At 42.6% G+C, this 19548-nt stretch overlaps 1 long non-coding RNA gene across 3 annotated transcripts in view; it reads right to left on the reverse strand.

Moving 5' to 3' along the window:
- Positions 1–19548, reverse strand: part of LOC142061020 (uncharacterized) — a 238252-nt gene that overhangs the window by 30914 nt on the left and 187790 nt on the right. Inside the window, exon 4 of one of the 3 annotated variants that reach the window (XR_012662020.1) lies at positions 9053–9286. The exons of the other annotated variants lie outside the window; for them this stretch is intronic. This is a non-coding gene — a long non-coding RNA (uncharacterized LOC142061020). Of the gene's footprint in view, positions 1–9052; positions 9287–19548 lie in introns of those variants that run through there. 3 annotated transcript variants of the gene reach the window in all.

Consider the following 19548-nt stretch of genomic DNA (forward strand, 5'->3'; position numbering starts at 1 on the left):
TGACTTAAACTTTCAAAAACCCCAGACAAATGGATCTCACTAGGTTTCCAGTGCTGAATTTGATATCATATACAAGAATGATGCCATTACAATAGACTTTGCATGGCTCCTATACCTGACAACAAGACCAGTTCAATTCCAAGGCAACCTCAGTCACACCTTCCCATTATGCACACTCTACTACTCCCACAGCTCTTCACAGTCAGTATCTTCATGGACAGCCTCAAGGACACAATTCCATACTGCTCAACACACCCAGGGCAAGAATAAACATAGGCATGATTCAGACAGCATTTTACAAGGTAAAGTTCTCTTGCATTGAGTATATCCCATTCACCTCAGTAAAACCTATTTTAGGAGGCTTGGGGACAGATAATTTTTTTCAAACAGAAAGAAACAGCAGCTGAAACAGGGAGCTGGGCCAGGAGGTTTTGGCAAGGAGGTATTGGGTATATTGTCTGAGCAGGAAGGCGCTATCTACAATGTTTGAGACGACTAGACAAAGGGCAATAGGCACAAGTTGGAACACAGGAAGCTTCAGCTAAACATGAGAAAAAACTTCTTTACTGTGAGGGTGACAGAGCAGTGGAACAGGCTGCCCAGGGAGGTTGTGGAGTCTCCTTCCCATTCAAAACCCACCTGGATGCATTCCTGTGCCCTGTGCTCTAGGTGTCCCTGCTCAGGCAGGGAGGTTGGACAAGATGATCTCCAGAGGTCCCTTCCAACCCATTCTGTGATCATCACTCAGTATATGATTCTGCCATGACACTGAACATGCATTGGACCTGCTAAGCATACTTACTGGCCTTTCCTAAGACTAATTTCACATTTCACTCTTAGGAATATCATATGTTCAAGAATATTACTTTCAAACTCCAGTCATGCTTTCCTACTCCTTTTGTCTACTCATTTTCTATACCTACTAAAATAGCAGACTCCACAACACTCCTATGTAGCTACAGATCTGTACTTGACCACAACAACATTCAGATGACTGTAGATTCATTGTTCAGAAACATTACATTTACTTCAGATCGAACAGCCATTCTATTTTGACATTCAACTCATGTCTTTGGTCTTTTTTGTTTTTCTAAAATATGTTTTTGTTTTAAGTCAGTCCTCCACTCTCTAATCTTATAGCTTTGAAAAAACTTTCCCATGGTCTCAAGCTACTTCCATTCTGCTCAGAATGATAACTTTTACTTAACAGGATACGATAGAGCAATTTAACAACTCATTCTTTTCTAACAGTCAGAGATGATTAATCTCAGTCCTATCAGGTCTGAAGAGGCCCTGAGCTCATTAGTTGATCCTTTCTAGACAGCTCAACTTGGACAGGGAATACATGAAATAAATACTTGAAACAAGATAAAGGCTGAACGGAAGATTTTACACTTCAATCAAATCTGAGTAGTTCACTTTCAGTTTAGAGAAAGGTCAAGCACAGATGAAGTCAAAGCAGTCCCCTGTCTTGCCTGGAGATCCCTTCTAACCCATTAGATCAGGATTGGCATTGCTGGAGCAAAATACCAGTCATGTTACAGTAAAGTACAGTGGTGATAAAGGTTCCTTAGCTGTCTCCCAAGAGGTGAAACAAAAGAGTAAACACCTCAAGTGTACGTACACAAATGCACGCAGTCTAGGTAACAAACAGGAGGAACTGGAGCTCCGTGCCCACTCAGAAGGGTACAACATCATAGGAGTAACTGAAACATGGTGGGACACCTCAAACAACTGGGGAATCACAATGGACGGTTACAAGCTCTTTTGTAAAGACAGGAAAGGTAGAAGAGGTGGAGGAGTTGCAGGCTACATCAAGGAACACCTTGAATTATCAAAGTCAACTATGGTGATTGTGACTGCTCTATCGAATGCCTCTGGGTTAAAGTCAAAGGGGTCATCTCCAAGCAGGACCTCACAGTGGGCACCCACTATTGACCTCCTAACCACAGTGATGAAGCCGACAAAGCGGTATTTGGGGCACTAAAGCAAGCTTCTGGCCAACAGAACCTGGTCCTGATGGGTGACTTCAACTACCCAGACATCTGCAGGAAGAACCACACGGCAGCTTCCATATCATCCACCAAGTTCCTGGAATGCGTAGAGGATTGTTTCCTGATACAAATGTTAGATGTGCCAACCAGGAAGGAGGCACTGCTGGACTTGCTATTCACAAACCACTTTGTAACATCTTGGTTAGTGATAGCCTTGGCTGCAGCGACCACAGTATTGTGGAGTTCAGGATCCTGCTGAGTGTGCTGAAGGTCACCTCTAAGACAAGGATTCTTGATTTTAGAAGAGCAAACTTCAGTGCACTCAGGGCTCAACTGGGAGGGATTTGATGGGAAGCTTCCATGGAAGACAAATGAGCAAGTGAGAGCTGGGAATCCTTCAAGAACTCTCTCTTGGAAGCACAAAGCCAATTTATCCCCTACAAAGGAAAGGGAAGTAAGCAGAGCAAGAGGCCCCCATGGCTCAACCATGACTTCCTGGGTCTACTCAAATCCAAAAGGGAAGCACACCAGGGATGGAGAAGTGGAGGATTATCCGCCGAGAACTACAAGGTCATAGCCAGAGAGTGGAGAGACACAGACAGAAAAGCCAAAGCCCAATTTGAATTGAAAATGGCTGTACACATAAAAAATAACAAGAAAGGTTTCTTCAGACATGTCAACCACAAGCAGAAAAAGAAGGAAAACATAGGCCTACTGTTAAACAGAAAAGGAGAGTCAATCACCAACGATGCAGAAAAGGCAGAGGTCCTCAACATCATCTTCACCTCTGTCTTTACCAACACTGTCGGGCCCCAGGCTTTGGGAACAAAATTGCCAATTGAACCAAACACCGACCCACCATCAGTGAAGGAAGAGTTAGTATATGAACTACTACAGGAGCTTGACCCCCACAAATCAATGGGCCCTGATGCCATCCACCCGAGGGTGTTGAGAGAGATGGCTGACAATCGCAAGGCGGCTCTCCATAATCTTTGATAAGTCATGGAGAAGGGGGATGTCCCAGAGGACTGGAGGAAGGCAATTCTTACCCCTATCTACAAGAAGGACTCGAGGGAGGATCCAGGTAACTATAAGCCCATCAGCCTTACTTCAGTCCCTGGGAAAGTTGTGGAACGAATCCTCCTGAAGGCCATCACAAGTCAAATGAAGCACGTGACTGGGAAAAGACAACATGGCTTCACTAAAGGCAGATTGTGCTTAACAAACCTGGTGGCCTTCTATGACAAAGTGACTTGCCTAGCTGACAAGGGGCGGGCAGTGGACATTGTCTACCTTGACTTCTCCAAGGCCTTTGATACGGTCCCCCCCAGTCTCCTCCTGGAGAAATTAATGCGTCATGGCCTAGACAAGTGGTCTGTGCAGTGGCCAGGCACCTGGCTGACAGGCCGCATCCAAAGGGTGGTGGTAAATAGCTCCTTTTCCAAGTGGCAACCTGTCACGAGTCCCCCAGGGATCAATATTGGGCCCAATGTTATTCAATATCTTTAAAAGTGATCTGGATAAGGGCATCAAGTGTAGCCTGATGAATTTTGCAGATGACACCAAGTTGAGTGGGGAAGTAGACACTCCAGAAGGGAGAGCTGCTCTGCAGGGAGATCTAGATAGGCTGGAAGAGTGGGCCAGCAAGAACCTTATGAAGTTCAACAAGGACAAGTGCAAGGTCATGCACCTGGGAAAACATAATCCAGGAGTGCAGCACAGACTGGGATCCACCTGGCTGGAGAGTAGCTCTGTGGAAAGGAACCTGGGGGTCCTGGTGGACAGAAAGCTCAACATGAGCAAACAGTGTGCTGCTGCAGCCAAGCAGGCCAACAGGATGCTGGGTTGCATCAAAAAGGGCATCGCCAGCAGAGAGAAAGAAGTCATCATCCTGCTCTACTCAGCACTTGTCAGGCCACACCTGGAGTACTGTGTACAGTTCTGGTCCCCGCTATACAAAAAGGATGTGGACAGGCTGGAAGGGGTCCAGAGAAGGGCCACCAAGATGATCAGAGGACTGGGAAGCCTGCCAAATGAGGATAGGCTGGGAGGACTGGGTTTGTTCAGCCTTGAGGAAAGGAGGCTTAGAGGGGATCTCATCACCATGTACCAGTACTTAAGGGGTAGCTACAAAGAAGATGGAGACTCCCTTTTTACACGGAGTCACATGGAGAGGACAAGGGGGAATGGATACAAGTTGCTCTTGGGGAGATTCTGATTGGACACAAGAGGAAAATTTTTCACAGTGAGGACAGTCACCCTTTGGAATAATCTCCCCAGGCAAGTGGTTGACTTGGCCACATTGGACACCTTTAAGAGTCATCTGGACAGGATGCTGGGCCATCTTGTTTAGACTCTGCTCTTCCTAGAAAGGTTGGACTAGATGATCCCTGAGGTCCCTTCCAATCTGTGATTCTGTGAAAGTAACATACATATCTTGTGCCCATGTGCTTTGTTCCAGCAGTTGCCATTTATGGAGGTGGGGTTTCCTTGAGGCTCCCAATGCCCTCCCAGATGGAGGTGGGTTTTATTACTCACTTTTGCACCTCAGCACACAGGTATGATTTTACATCAAAGACATAGAAAAGCTTCAGTACTCTGTCAGACAGAATGGTTCACCAAGGGCAAAGTAGGTCTTTGCCTCCCTCTTTCTTACTTCCAGAAATGTAATCTGTCTTCAAAAATCACAGCCCTCATATCAGAGGATTCCTTTAGAAAATACAACAGGCTGAACCTTGTCACCAGCCCCTTGGCATGTTGTACCCTGACAACCTTTCTTTATATCCCTCCATTTGATCTTGACAGAGCCAGACCAGCACACACAGCAGCAATCCAGTCCCGCTATGGACTCTCCACCACACACGCAGCCCTGACGGAAATGCTGTAACATCCAGGGAGCAAAGGCAAACAGCTGGGCTGCAGGGCACCGCTCCCACTGGCATACCCACAGTGAGAACTTTACAAAAGAGGAAAACCTTTACCCCAAGCACAGACAAAGACTCAAAACTAAGTTGTTGGGGGTTTTTTTTGGGTTGGGGTTTGGTTTCTTGGGGTTTTTTTGTTTGTTTTTCTGTTGTGTTTTGTTTTGTTTTTAAAGATTTATTCATGACCTTTTGAGTCATGATCATTTGAGTCCTTGAGCACAATCCTCTGAAAAACCCCGAAACTTTAGTTTAAAGTATACCTTAAATGTCAACTCCTAACAATTGCATCAATTATAATTCATTAGGGGTAAATTACTGCACGAGAAATACAAGGAAGATACAAATATAGTATCATGTGACCTATGCTCACTACACAATGAGCTATGCTTTGAGGAATGACAATGAAATGAGAATAGTGAGAATAACATTACTTCTCAAATAAAATTATACATCATTTTAGACATGTTCTACTTTTTCCTGCATCTAACAGCATTTTGATCTGCCACCTTCCAGATGTTGAAGATGAAAAGTGATTCTTGTTGTTTTTGTGAATCAAAAAAACAGAAACTTGTCTTTTAAATTGGAACAATGTGATAACTTTGGTGTATATCTATGAAATAAGGTTAACTCAAAATCCCGATTCCTTCCCAAAAGAGCAGGAAAACACTCAAAATGCAGTGTGCATGTTTTCTTATGATGTGTAAGCCAGGATAGAATTTAGCATATTGCCCATTTTATTTCCTTTAACAAGACCACCATTCAAAATGTAGGTCCTGCTCTGTGTAGTTTGTGTATTTTTATATGATCGTGAGCTGGCTGGCGTTGTCTTCAATACAGACCTGAATTCTTACCTGTACAAGTGTGCCCCCTTGCATTGGTCAAGAGAGCAATGCTTGGTTTCTCTATTTTCACAGTTGCAACAGACTGCAGTATGAAAGAGATGCTCACATTTTCATCCTCAATAGAGAAATTTTTTTTGTTAAACTTGTATAAAATATTTTCTTTTAAAGTTATATAGAATCATCTTGCGGTTTGACATCAGCTAAAAGGTTTAAAGGTGAGATTGAGATTTAACAGCAGGTGTGTAGCCTAGTTTCATCTTTTCGGCAATAAAATTTTAAGTACTATATTATACAATCACTAAACTGCATTCCTTACTGCCACCCAGTATGGACACACTGACAGCAGCAAGGAGAGAACAAGACATTCAATATGAAATATATGTGTAACAAAATAAGCAAATGGGCTCTTACTTTCTCTGCTTTCCCTCTTTCCTCTCCCCAGCCCACAATCCAAGCTTTACTTTTCCATTGGGACATTTACCAGGCAAAACTTGAGAGATGCCAGCAGCATGCATGTGCTTCCCCTATATACTCACCTAGCAGAGCAGAGCCAGAGGACAGTGCTAGCCTAGCTGCCTGAGCAAAGGACTCTACCCGTGTGGTGCCAAGCCCTCTAGTCCTGCCTGGTGGCACCATGTAGCCAAGCTGCCCCCTGCACCCAGCACCACCCAGCACACAGGGTGATCTGTCTCAGGGTGGAGGCAGCCCTGGGCCTCTGCAGAGCATGCTGCAAAGCACAGAGCTGCCTTCAGATTCACAAGTAACCTTGGGGCTACCAGAACCACACAGTGGAAAACACCAAGGACTTTAAAAGTCCTTAGCAGTGGGTGCCCAGTTGCACTGCCTAATAAGCCTGTACACTTCCTCATGCTATTTAGAATATAGGCAACTAAGAGACTATTGTTGAATATTAAATACAAACCGTTAAAGATTCTACTACTCATATTATGCAAACACATAAACTCAGTCACCCTGAGTATAAACAAGTTTTTCAAATTATTTTTATGCTGCAGAAAGTACTGCACTGCTAGGGTAATTTATGCATTTGTTGACCCTTAATTTTAAATGTCGAGCCATAACACTGCAGCTTTGGTCTTGCCATAATTTCCTACTCCTCCTTCAGCCACATCTATAAAGAATTTTATTGACTATATCACCAAGAAATAATCTCCGTTCTAATAACCACTTTCAAATTTAAGAACACTTATCTTACTTCTCAAATATTATTAATTTTGTTCTCTATGCATATATATCAGACACTCCTGTACTCCATCAGGTTAGGAAGGGTGCAGGAAAGCCATCTAAGTGGCTCTGCACAAAATTGCCACAGTACCTACATAGTTAGGACTGTTTTCAGAGCAAAAGTAGCCATATGATTCTCTGAGCTAGTCTAAGAGAAATACTGCTGCTATGATTGGAAGGGGCTTTAAGTGGTCTAATAAACTACTGAAAGTTTGGAAAAGGTGTCTGTGGTATGGGTAATCCACAATTTACAAAAATTCAGAGGTAACTGAGCACCATATAAAATAATGCTCCTTCTCTTTTCCTTAAAATGGATAGGGTTGTATTATCAAGCCTCCTATTATACTCGGTAGCAGCTAACCCAGCAAACACTGTGTGCTTCAGAAGTTGTTACATTTGCATTAACTACAATTAAATGTTACCTGTATGAAAATTCATGAGGTATCCTCACTGCCAAAGAAAGTATTTCTGTGCTGCACACAGCATTTAAGACTCTGCTCTCTGTAATGTTTACTTATATACCTAATTACACAAGAAAATAAGTTCTATTGAAGTCAACGAGATTTTATATGGATTAGTTGTTCAAAGAACTAGACTTACCCCAAAAGCAAGAAGGGGGGCTTAAATGAGTGTAATCAAAACGCAGTAGTTTTAAACTGTGAAGAATGATTAGGCATTCAGGAACCTGACTTTGGAAACCTTTTTGTCTCCCAGCACCTAGCAACCTAAGCTGTTTTTGGAACTAATACTACGTCAGCTGGACATTTTTGACAATGCTACTCTCTGATTCCCTTCAGCATCTTATTCCTCTTCATCCTTTCAGAAACTTCACAATATTAAAATCCAACGAGAGAACAGAGACTTCAGCAACTGATAATATATTCACAAAAGGGTACAACAAATAGGTATAAAACCAACTAACTATCCCCGGATTGTCAGGCAAGCAGCCTATAAATCATGCAGACATCTTGCCGCATCTGTTCAACAGACATGAAAAGTAATATATTGCTCAAAGAATAGTTAGCAGAGTCTTACAGGACTGTAAGAGTAAGGGCATTATTTTCACTGCCAGATTCTCTCTCACAGTTTCATGATTTTTATAACAAAAGTAAAATTATTTTAGACTGAAATAATTAATTTCAGTTCTTATCAAAATATTTAGAGGATGAAAAGGTTTGTCAGCAGGATCATACACCCGTCTGCTGAATATTCCTGCCACCTTCAGCAACCAAACACCCTCAGACATGGAGGGTTCTTTGAAAGGAATCCCCTCATTTCTTTGACTGTTGAATATTACTTGTAAGTCACTTCTGAAGTAACTCCCTTATGTAAATTTACACCACGCAGAAAGTCTCTTACATATAGGATACTATTTGCTTCCTAAAGACAACAGGTAAAACTTTAAAACACAGGTTTTCTCAGGGTCTGCTCATCTGTCCAAAAGTTTCCAGGCATTCCAAACAAGCCAAGCTCAATTAAGCATCGCCAGCTTCATGGGTATGAAAGACTGGCAGTCCTTGCCATCTTATGTTATTCTTCTGAGGGATTGAGCAGATGGGCAGTGCACACCTGAAATCCAAACAGACATTATTATGTTTGGCCATTGCCAGTCATCGGTCAGCACTGATTTAACAGGTATGAAGCATCCTTGGAACAACTTAGTATCTGCAGGAGACAAAGGTCATAATTTCAATTATAATTGGCATTATTTACTACGATTAAATGAATTTGTTAATAACGTCAAAGCTCAAGTTGTTTAACACAACTAATTAAGCAAGTGACAGACTATTCCATCCATTAGCAATGCTTTGCTTCTCAGGTTTCTGATGTTTTACATTTTAGTTAACTGTTTCTATATGTTGTGGTTTAGCCCCAGTCAACAACCAAGCACCACGCAGCCACTCGCTCACTCCCGCCTGGTGAGATGGGGGAGAGAATCAGAAGAGTAAAAGGGAGGCACCTCATGGGTTGAGATAAAGACAGTTTAATAGGTAAAGGAAAAGCTGCGCGCAGAAGCAAAGCAAAACAAGGAATTCATTCACTACTTCCCATGGGCAGGCAGATGTTCAGCCATCTCCAGGAAAGCAGGGCTCCATCACGCGTAACAGTTACTTGGGAAGACAACCGCCATCACTCCAAACGTCCCCCCTTCCTTCTTCTTCCCCCAGCTTTATATACTGAACATGACGTCATATGGTATGGAATATCCTGTTCGTCAGTTTGGGTCAGCTGTCCTGGCTGTGTCCCCTCCCAGCTTCTTGTGCACCCGGCAGAGCATGGGGAGCTGAAAAAGTCCTTGACCAGGGTAAGTGCTACTTAGCAACAACTAAAACATCTCCACATTATCGCCACTGTTTCCAGCAAAAATCCAAACCATAGTCCCATACTAGCTACTACGAAGAAATTGAACTCTACCCCAGCTGAAACCAGGGCACTATAGCAGACTCTTAGCAAGTAGAAGCAAAGCAGAGGAATTACAGAGTCTAGCAGCATCTGAAACATCTGTCATTGGAGGTGAAAACACAGTAGAGGATGTGGACATGTAGCCCAAGCTAAGGTAGCATTTTTCTTTTTGACAAATGAAAACAAAACACAAGTTAGTCATGGTATGATGACAAAACAAGTAGTTTTAAAATGTTCACCACGTTCTACTGAGAGACAGAAAGAACATCAAAATGCTTTGTACAGAGTAGATAAAATACAATCCCTACTGCCCTCTCCTATTGTGTTTGTTCAGTTCAGAGCCCCAAAAGATGTTTAATTCCCTGTGACTTCAAATAGGCTTATAGCATTTTTTGCATAAAGGAAGGTCATCCCTTTTTTGTTGTTTTGATATTATGGATTAGTTAGAATAGAATAGCTAAGCCACAACAAACAGAAAAGCCTAAATGCCCTCGAGCTGAATGACTTGAAGGCCCACAGATACCAATTCCTGCTGAAACCAGGAACTGATGCCAAACCCTGCCCTCCTTCCCACTCAGGCCTGAGGGACACAAGGGAGACAAGACATCCCCAGGTGCTTGGAGCATTGCTGTCTGGGGAAGCACAGCTGAGAGCACAAGAGCTGGGGGCAGCTGCTCCTCAGGGACAGCTCCAGCCAGCCAAGCAGATTTTGGGCAAGCTGAGCAAGCCCACTGCAGCTGCCTACCCCCTGGATAGGGGGAACTGGCAGGACTGCTGGCAGGAGACACTGCTTGTTAAATAGTGTGACAAAGTATTTAAGTGTTTTGGAAATAGCAGTCTAAGGCTTAGAAAACAGACTATAAGCTCTCCAGGGCAGGGACCATCTGTCTGTTCTCTACTTAGGATGGAGAGGTCCTACTTCTTCACTGAGTTAAGGCACTGCTGTAGTAAAGTGGGGTAAGTAAACAAACATCATGATTTCAGGACTTGAAAACTGCAGAAACAAATGCATGACTCAACTGCAGAGTGACAGGCAGGCAAGGACTAGTTCCCAGCAATGCAGGGCATTAATCTACACAGCACAATATGTTGCCCAAACACAGCAAACACAGCTTAGCAGCTTTGTGTGCCTCTGCTTTTACGCCCTACCCACTGACAAGCATCCTTCAGGACTGCAACCACACTGTCAGTTTTAGTATTTTTTCTTCTTTTATGTATGGGTAGTGTGTGGCGGGGTAATAACAGCAAGACCCCCTTCCCCAAATATAAACAAGACATTAAAAATCATCAAAACTCAGACAAAAAGTGTGACTTTTTAGAAATATCTACTCAAAGCTGTTTGTTTCCCAGGCAGTTTAGTTCATTTCACAGCGCTGCACTAAGTATTCAAACTCTACAAAGATTATTACAGTCCATCAAGGTATTGCTCCAGAAGAAAATCCTAAACCTAAAAGCCACTAAACAGAATCACAGGGATGGGAAATTTGCGGGTCCTTAAATCAAAACCTGATGTCACTTGAGATAAGCACCTTTCCTATCCTCTTCTTACACCTTTTTTGTTTGGCTCAGAATTTCATTTGAGCTTCTATAGTCTCTAGTTTGCCAAGTTATTTGACGGTAAATCTTCTGCTGACGCACAAAGAAAACTAACTGCGTTCACCACATATCCATTTTCCTATAGGTAGTCAGATACACATTCATGCAGCAAAACCATCACCTCAGTCCTGCTTTAGACCTTGCCTACAATAAACAGCTGGATTAGTTAGGAGATCAAGAAAATTAGAAACTAAGAATTCAAATGAGAAAAATCAATAAGTTCTAATTACACCAGGATTTTGCAGAGTACGTATTGGAGGCAGCAACTTTTCATTGATGTGGCAATGAATGGTCCACACACCATAGCTATGTCTTTCCCACTAATTAATTGCCATTTTAGGAACTGGCTACAAAATACGTCTCCCCAAAGTACCCTTTGGTTCTCCAAATGGAGGCGTAGCTCTGTTTTGCTGAACCTGGGAATCTTATGGAGTTCTAAGCATTCAAAGTGATGAGGGATAAGCACCCAGTACATTACATCTGTGAAGATTACTACTGGCAGTTCTTATTCCTACCTTCCCCTGAGCTTCTACAAATAAATATTCCAGAACACCCTCTTTCCCAGATTTGTTAGAAGCTCCTCTTCCTTGAAGGTTACTGGTTTATTCTCTCCCAGGAATATCTTCACTTCTAACAGTTCATGGTTGAAAGTCTTGGACAGACATTTCCTCCCCTCCTGCCATGCTTTCCTGCAGAAAAGGGCAGAGAACCAAAAATAGCTGGAAGAGCACCAAAGCCTGCAAGAGTGATTGCATGGCCCATTTTGCCCTTCTTTAAAAAAAATAAAAAAAATAAAAAAATAAAAAAATCACAATTGGCTTTCCAGACAGAAAGCAGTAATAAGGGGGCAGCAACTGCATATGGCATCCTGTTCTCCAATAACACCCGTAAACAGAGAATTGTGACAACACTAAGTTAACATGCTGCAAAACACATTGCCTCCACTGCCTTGTCTGAGCAATGCACCCTGACTCTGTTCAACACAGGACAAGAACTGGGTGCTACAGAATAGCCTACATAAACTGTCTAAGAAAAGACTTAAAAGTACATCCTGAGCCCTACCTCCCTCTGCAGATTAGTTACCGCCATTAGTGATTCACAACCTTAAATCCTCCCTTTATTTAGGCACCTAGAGGTGCATAATTATAATTAAACCTACAGCCTTTATTTCAATAATGCCTAAGTGCTTACTGCAGAAGGACTGAAACTCTCCCTTTTCCTGTCAGGTGAATGTCCACACTGTAAAGCATAACACTATCCTTATACCTGCTTGCTCTCCTTGGCCCAGCAAGGGTCAGAGTCCTTTGGACTGAGCAGGAACTGAACGTCCATCTTGGCTGAATTCTCTATCACTCACCTATTCATTAATCAGTTGCTGTCCAGTTATGTCCTGCAATGACATAAACCAGAGTGACAGTACAGCTTTGGAAAAGCTCTGGAAAAGATTTCAGTAAAGTTCCAGCATAAAAAGCAAGGTTACTAACACCCAGCTTTTATCACCTGTTTATGTTTCGTTTCACAAGCTCTTTTTAGGCTAGGGAGAATCATAAGCATACCACTTAACATCATGGACCCTTTGTGCTTCCTCTCAAAAATGCAAGATAATGCTGAAAAGATATTGAAAAATTTAAATAATTTTAAAAATCTGTTTCAACACCACCATATTTACTAGTTGTGGAAAACACTACCATACTATATATATAATAACAAGATGTAATAAATCAAAGTAATTAAATATCTAATTTCTGTAGCAAAGCTAAGTAACTGCAAAACTTTACCACATTTTAACTTTATGTGAATGGGTTAGAAAAGTATCCTTTACCTACTATGAATTCCTTCTAGATACAAAGGGAACTAAAGAAACCTTCAAAAGTATTTAATTGCTTTAATTTTTCTAGTTTTTGCATAAGAGCATATCATTAGGTCATTTTCTATTATATGTTTATAATATGACAAGAACAACATTTTATTCAGTAAGTTACCTTGGCATTGTCCATCCCTACAAAAAGATGTTGTAAGTTGCACAGCTGTTTAGACTACTCCATCATAACAAAAAAAACCACCATTTGTGCAAATGCAGATGCTGAGGTTTTCCTCAACTATAAAGCACACAAGACAGGAATACATTTGTTGTATATTTTTAAAAGTCAGAAGAATGTCAACACAAAACCAGATGTTATAGTTTCCGTTTTGGCTATCATTCAAATGGTACAGTACAAGATTGCAAAGCATTGGACAGCTTATAGCAGTGATTCAAGCAGGCCCCATTCCTCCCACCTGATGAATTTTGAAACTTTATCAGGGATTTGTAACTTAGTAGTGAAAATGAGTGAATATGGCAACTGGAGTCCAGTCTTACACTTAGAAGAGTGACTTGAAACTGAACTAGGAAAAAAAAAAATCTTTAAAGACAAGAACAAGCTGATTGCCTATAAGTCAAAAGTCCAGCTGTACCTAGCAGTACATGTAGTAAAAGTTCAAAGTCCTGCTCTTGGTGCTGAACTGCCAGAATTAGGACTGTCAGGCCCTGAGCAGCTCTGATGTGCAGAAGCTTTTCTGGGACCTCCCCTCATTCATTCAGGAGCTGCTATTAAAACCCAGTGCCTGAGCTTTAAAGTATGCTTAAAGTATTAAGTCATTTTACAATCAAATAAATATGTTTCTGACATGGTGTCCCTGGGTTTGTCAGCAACTCAAATACATGTATTAGCTTCATGCAGGTATGATGGTGCATAAGTTATTTTCATCAATTAATGTTTTAGAATATACACCTGTGACACCTCAAAAAAAGGCAAAAACTTGTTTTAAGTGTGTATTGGTATTCAAAATAAGAAATATTACTTACACAACTTAAACAGAAATAGATGTGGGATATTTCCAAACATGATTATCCTACAAAGCCTAAGCCAGACTTAGCTGTTATGTCAGCCACAGAATTCTGTGATAATGCTGAAATTTCAAACTTTCCTGAAAAATTATCTCTCCAAGTATTCTGTACCCTTCAAATGCAATGTGTTGTACATTACTGTAATTTATACCTGCTCTATTTTCATCACTCATTCTAGGTTAGACTGACAGACTACTTTTTTTTTTTTAATTTTGTTTACAGAGCTGCATTTCACTACTTGTGCAGGCTATACAAAGTAAAACTCTCCCCCATGTTATTTTCTAATAAGATTGAAGATATACTCTGACCATTTATGTCCCCTAATATTACAGATGGAACTGTTTGAAGATGATGGCTTCCAGCTGTAAGGGCAGAAGAATAAAATAGAATAGATGGAAGAACATTCCATTAATCCAAGTTGTCTAGAACAGACTCCTGCCTGGCTGGAGGCACATCTCTCCTGCTTGCAGCATGACATGCAGCATTTTGTAAATTGGTTCAAGGGAAGCTCCAAAAGAACATTGGGCATTAAATGTCAGTTAGCTGACAGCTAGCAAGAAGCTTGGATCTTACTGCACTTAATATGAAAACTGTCAAATAAGGGAAGGGAAGAGATCAACTTCTATTTATTGAAAGCAAGAAACTGGAGAAGTGGAGGTAGAAACTGGAGACAATTAATTCATTAATATTTGACTTGTGAGGGTGTTTCTTTGATTTGTTCCAAGCTATCAGTGTAAGAGGACAGATAAATTAACTGCATATTGTTCACAAAAAGTATAGGGCTTAGTAAAGGCCTATCTTCCATGTGCTAAAGTTCACTAGGAGTGGCAGTGGAAGAAATAAAACCCAGATCTTTCTTAATCAAAAATCTGTCCTAGCCTTATCTATTTTTAAAATAAGCTCTAGAGAGTATAGAACAGAAAATTAACAGTTTTTCCCCCCAGATATGACTGGTCAACAATAATGGCAGTATAGCAAGAGGGAATTCGGCCAGCTTCTCTGTTGCAAGTACATATTTTTTTGAGGACATCTCAATCTTGTCAAAACAATCAAACAGCTAATTCAAGTCAAGCAAGGCCTCTGATACACAGTGGATTACACATTCTCAGCTAGTGTAGATTAACATTGTTTCAGTGCAGAGGTGAAATAGTCTGTTTTGCTGCAGCTGAGGTCCAAGTTCAGCATGTTTAATAACATAACAGAAAATTCAAACACTGTTGCCAGCTAGACATCTTGGGGGACGTGATAGAAGAATCAATTCATCCCTGGGCAAAAACCACTCTTGTAAACTGCCATCCTGTTTTGTTTCAAGTGAAAATAATATTGATGTTGGTAACACCCACTAGGTTGGCATATCCTAATAGTTGTGGCCAGTTAGAAATGCCACCTGTTGTGGTATAGCCAGCAACTCAGCCCCACACAGCTGCTTGCTCACTCCCCCACCGGTGGGACAGGGGAGAGAATCAGAAGGGTAGAACTAGTGGGTTGAGATAAGAACAGTTTAATAATTAAAAAAAAAACAACAACAAAAATGCAATGGAAAGGAAAACAATGAGAGGCATAAAACCCATGGTGGGGGGGGTGGGGGTGGGGCAGAATAAACCACCAAAACAAACCACATGTGACACAGCCACTCACCACCCACCAACACAACACTGCGAGGACCTGAACCATAACAACCCCCACATGTCATCTACTCCCTTTAATATACTGGTCATGGTGCCACATGGTATGGAATGAACACCCCATCGGGTGGTCAGGGTCAGCTGCCCCAGCTGTGGCCCCACCCCCTGGCCTCTTGCCCCTATGACAGAGCATGGGAAGCTGGAAAGGTAGCAGATCCCCCACAGTGAAGAAAATTAGCCCCTTCTCAGCCAAAACCAGCACATTCTCCACCCCTTATTCCATACCATTTACGCCATGCCCAGGTCCCATACCATCCAATACAACCTTACCAACCACCACCCCTCCCCTTCCCATCCTTTATCATAATACCAGACATCATAGCCTTAGTCTGTGGACCTTCCCTGCAAAATGTCCATTAAAATGTCCATTGAGTTCACCCAGTCCATGACTCTGGGCTCCAGCTGTCGTATCAGTCTTTCAGGGCAGGAGAGATGGTGTGTGTGGTGTTGGGTTGCTGCATGCCAAGTCAGTCATTATTCCATCACTGCTGCACTTTGCCTGTTTCATCAAAGTTTCTTCCATTGATTGGGAGGTTTGTACTCTGATATCATTGATACAACACAGAGGTGACACACAGTATTATATAGCAGTTCGCATTGTGCCATTCAGTTCATTGGGTGTTTTCGCCCAAAATCAAATCCCCTGGAGGCACACATCTGACTTCTCCATCCTCCCCCATCACCCACCAAGTGCACGCAGGTCCTCGAGCAAAAGTAATCCCACAAATGGGTTTGCCTTTGCCGGTGGCAGGAAGAATCCAGACTGTTTTGCCCAGCTTTTTTTTTTTTTTTTTTTTCCCCCACACGCACTACAGGGACTCTATCCCCTTCCACAGTATGTAGGATTTCTGGGCCAGCTCAATTGGCAGATCCCCTCATGTTGACGAACTAGGTGGCCCTTGCTAAATGTGTATGCCAGTGTTTGAATGTTCCACCCCCCCATTGCTCTCAGTGTAGTTTTTAACAGTCCATTGTACCTTTCAATTTTCCCAGAGGCTGGTGTGTGATAGGGGATGTGATACACCCACTCAATACTGTGCTCTTTGGCCCAGGTGTCTATGAGGTTATTTCAGAAATGAGTCAGTCCCATTGTCTGACTCAATTCTCTGGGGTGCCATGTCACCACAGGACTAGTTTCTCAAGACCCAGGATAGTGTTCCGGGCAGTGGCGTGGGGGACAGAATATGTTTCCAGCCAGCCAGTCATTGTTTCTACCATTGTAAGCACATGGCGCTTGCCTTGGTGCGTTTGTGGGAGTGTGATATAGTCAATTTGCCAGGCCTCCCCATATTTATATTTCAGCCATCGTCCCCCATACCACAGAGGCTTTACCTGCTTCACTTGCTTGATTGCAGCGCAAGTTTCACATTTGTGAATACCCTGCGCAATAGCATCCGTGGTGAAGTCCACCCCTCGATCAGGAGCCCATCTATATGTTGCATCTCTCCCTTGATGGCCTGAGGTGTCATGGGCCCACTGAGATAGAAATAGTTCACCCTTACGTTGCCAGTCCAGATCCACCTCAGCCACTTCACTCTTGGCAGCCTGATCTACCTGCTGGTTGTTTTGCTGTTCTTCAGTGGCCCGACTCTTGGGGACATGAGCATTGACACGACGTACCTTTACAACCAGGTTCTCTCCCCAGGCAGCAATATCTTGCCACAATGTGGCAGCCCAGATGGGTTTGCCTCTACGCTGGCAGTTGTTTTGCTTCCATTGCTGTAGCCAGCCCCACAGGGCGTTTGCCACCATCCATGAGTCAGTATAGAGACAGAGCACTGGCCACTTTTCCCATTCAGCAGTGTCTAAGGCCAGCTGGATGGCCTTTACCTTTGCAAACTGGCTCGATTCACCTTCTCCTTCAGCAGTTTCTGCTACTTGTCGTGTAGGACTCCATACAGCAGCCTTCCATCTCCGGTGCTTTCCCACAAGGCGACAGGACCCATCAGTGAACAGGGCATGCTGCTTCTCATCTTCTGGCAGTTTGTTATACAGTGGGGCTTCTTCAGCATGTGTCACCTCCTCCTCTGGTGATATTCCAAAGTCTTTGCCTTCTGGCCAGTCCATAATCACTTCCAAGATTCCTGGGCGATTGGGGTTTCCTACTCGAGCCCGCTGGGTGATCAGTGCAACCCATTTACTCCATGTAGCATCAGTTGCATGGTGTGTAGAGGGGACGTTTCCTTTGAACATCCAGCCCAGCACTGGCAGTCAGGGTGCCAGGAGCAGCTGTGCTTCAGTACCAACCACTTCTGAAGCAGCTCGGACCCCTTCATATGCTGCCAATATCTCTTTTTCAGTTGAAGTACAGCAGGCTTCAGACTCTCTGTATCCCCAACTCCAAAACCCTAGGGGTTGACCTCGGGTATCCCCTGGTGCTTTATACTCCTGCGGGCCTGATGTGCCAGGCCATTGGATCCAGAGTCCAGTAAACCCAGTTATCCCTTTCCTCCACCTGGCTCCATGTGGATACATGTGACACCGTGACCAGTATATTAACGGGGGCAGTTGGTGCGCGGAGGAGGCAGTTGCAGCTCAGGGACTGGTGGCATCAGGTCAGCAGGTGGTGAGCGGCTGCGTCGCATGCTATTTTTTTGGGTGGTTCATTCCCCTTCCCCTTCCCTCCCCTGCCCCGGGTTTTCACACCTCTCATTGTTTTCCTTTCCGCTGCATTTTTGTTATTGTTTTATTTATTATTAAACTGTTCTTATCTCAACCCACGAGCTTTCCCCTTCTGATTCTCTCCCCCGTCCCACCGGTGAGGGAGTGAGTGAGTGGCTGTGTGGGGCCGAGTTGCTGGCTAAACCACAACAATGACATATTGACTTCGATTGTCCCACGTAGTATTTGTATCACTTGCAGGCAGCATCTATCTGGCAAGACAGGCAGCAGAAAAATAAACAGACCATTATGTACCAGAAAATTTTAAAATAGAACCAACAGCAAAAATGAACAGTTAAGAGTTTGAGGTGTTTAATTCTAATACTCATATTTGGAGAAAGGCTTGAATACAAGGCAATCAAGATAAATCAGATGAAGGGGTCCCCTACCTATTTCTTGAATACAGGAAATTTGATTAAGAACTTTTTTTCCTGTTGCTCTCCTACAGTGATCTAAAAGTTCCAGTTTTCCCTAGGCTGCTCATTTGAGGTTGTTCACTGACACACAAAGGCTCACTTCCAACACAGAAAGCAAAAGTACCCAAATAGGTCTTAGTTCTTTTGCATCATTTCCAGCATCTGCATACTTAGCACAGGAGCGTCAGAGGAAAAATAGTCCTGAGGGACTGATGCCATTCTATTTGCCTGTGAAGAGCAAAGCCCCATCTAAGAAAAGATACGTGAACATGAAAATTCACTTCTGAAAGGGAGAGCAAAGATATGAGAATTTAAAGAAGAAATAGTGTTTTTCTCCTTCAGTTCAATCATGTTTACAGACCTGATCTGAAGCATTCAGCCATAAAATTCCTCACCCATTCTTAATTTAAGTGAGAAGAATGCTTTTCTCTTATTTTAGCTAGAACCAAAAATATCACCTCCAGTGATCAAGTGAAAGATGACAAACGGTAGTGTTAGCAGAATTAATTGCGCTCTCTTCTGTTTCCATAATTCTACATAGCATTCATTTTAGGTCATGGAGTTTGTTTGGGTTTGTGGGTTGTGGTTTTTTTGGGGGGGTTGGGTGTAAATATTTTCTTCCCTCCAAGGAAAGTATTTTTCTACTCTTCTAACCTTTCATCATGAGAAAGGCTACCATTTTCTGCAGCCTTATCCCTAAAAAACAAAACAGAACAAACACCAAAAAAATGCACCAAACTTGAATCAAAAGAGCAAGCAAGAAAAAGGAGTGCAGAATCACCTCCTTATACCAGCAAAATACAAGCTTCAATCTTGGTATCTACCTTAAAGCATTTTTTTTAATTTACAAAAAAAAAATCCACCAACCTAACTAACACACCCAAAAAAATCCCCAAAA

This window comes from Phalacrocorax aristotelis, chromosome 8, assembly GCF_949628215.1.
Source record: "Phalacrocorax aristotelis chromosome 8, bGulAri2.1, whole genome shotgun sequence".
Classification (NCBI taxonomy): domain Eukaryota; kingdom Metazoa; phylum Chordata; class Aves; order Suliformes; family Phalacrocoracidae; genus Phalacrocorax; species Phalacrocorax aristotelis.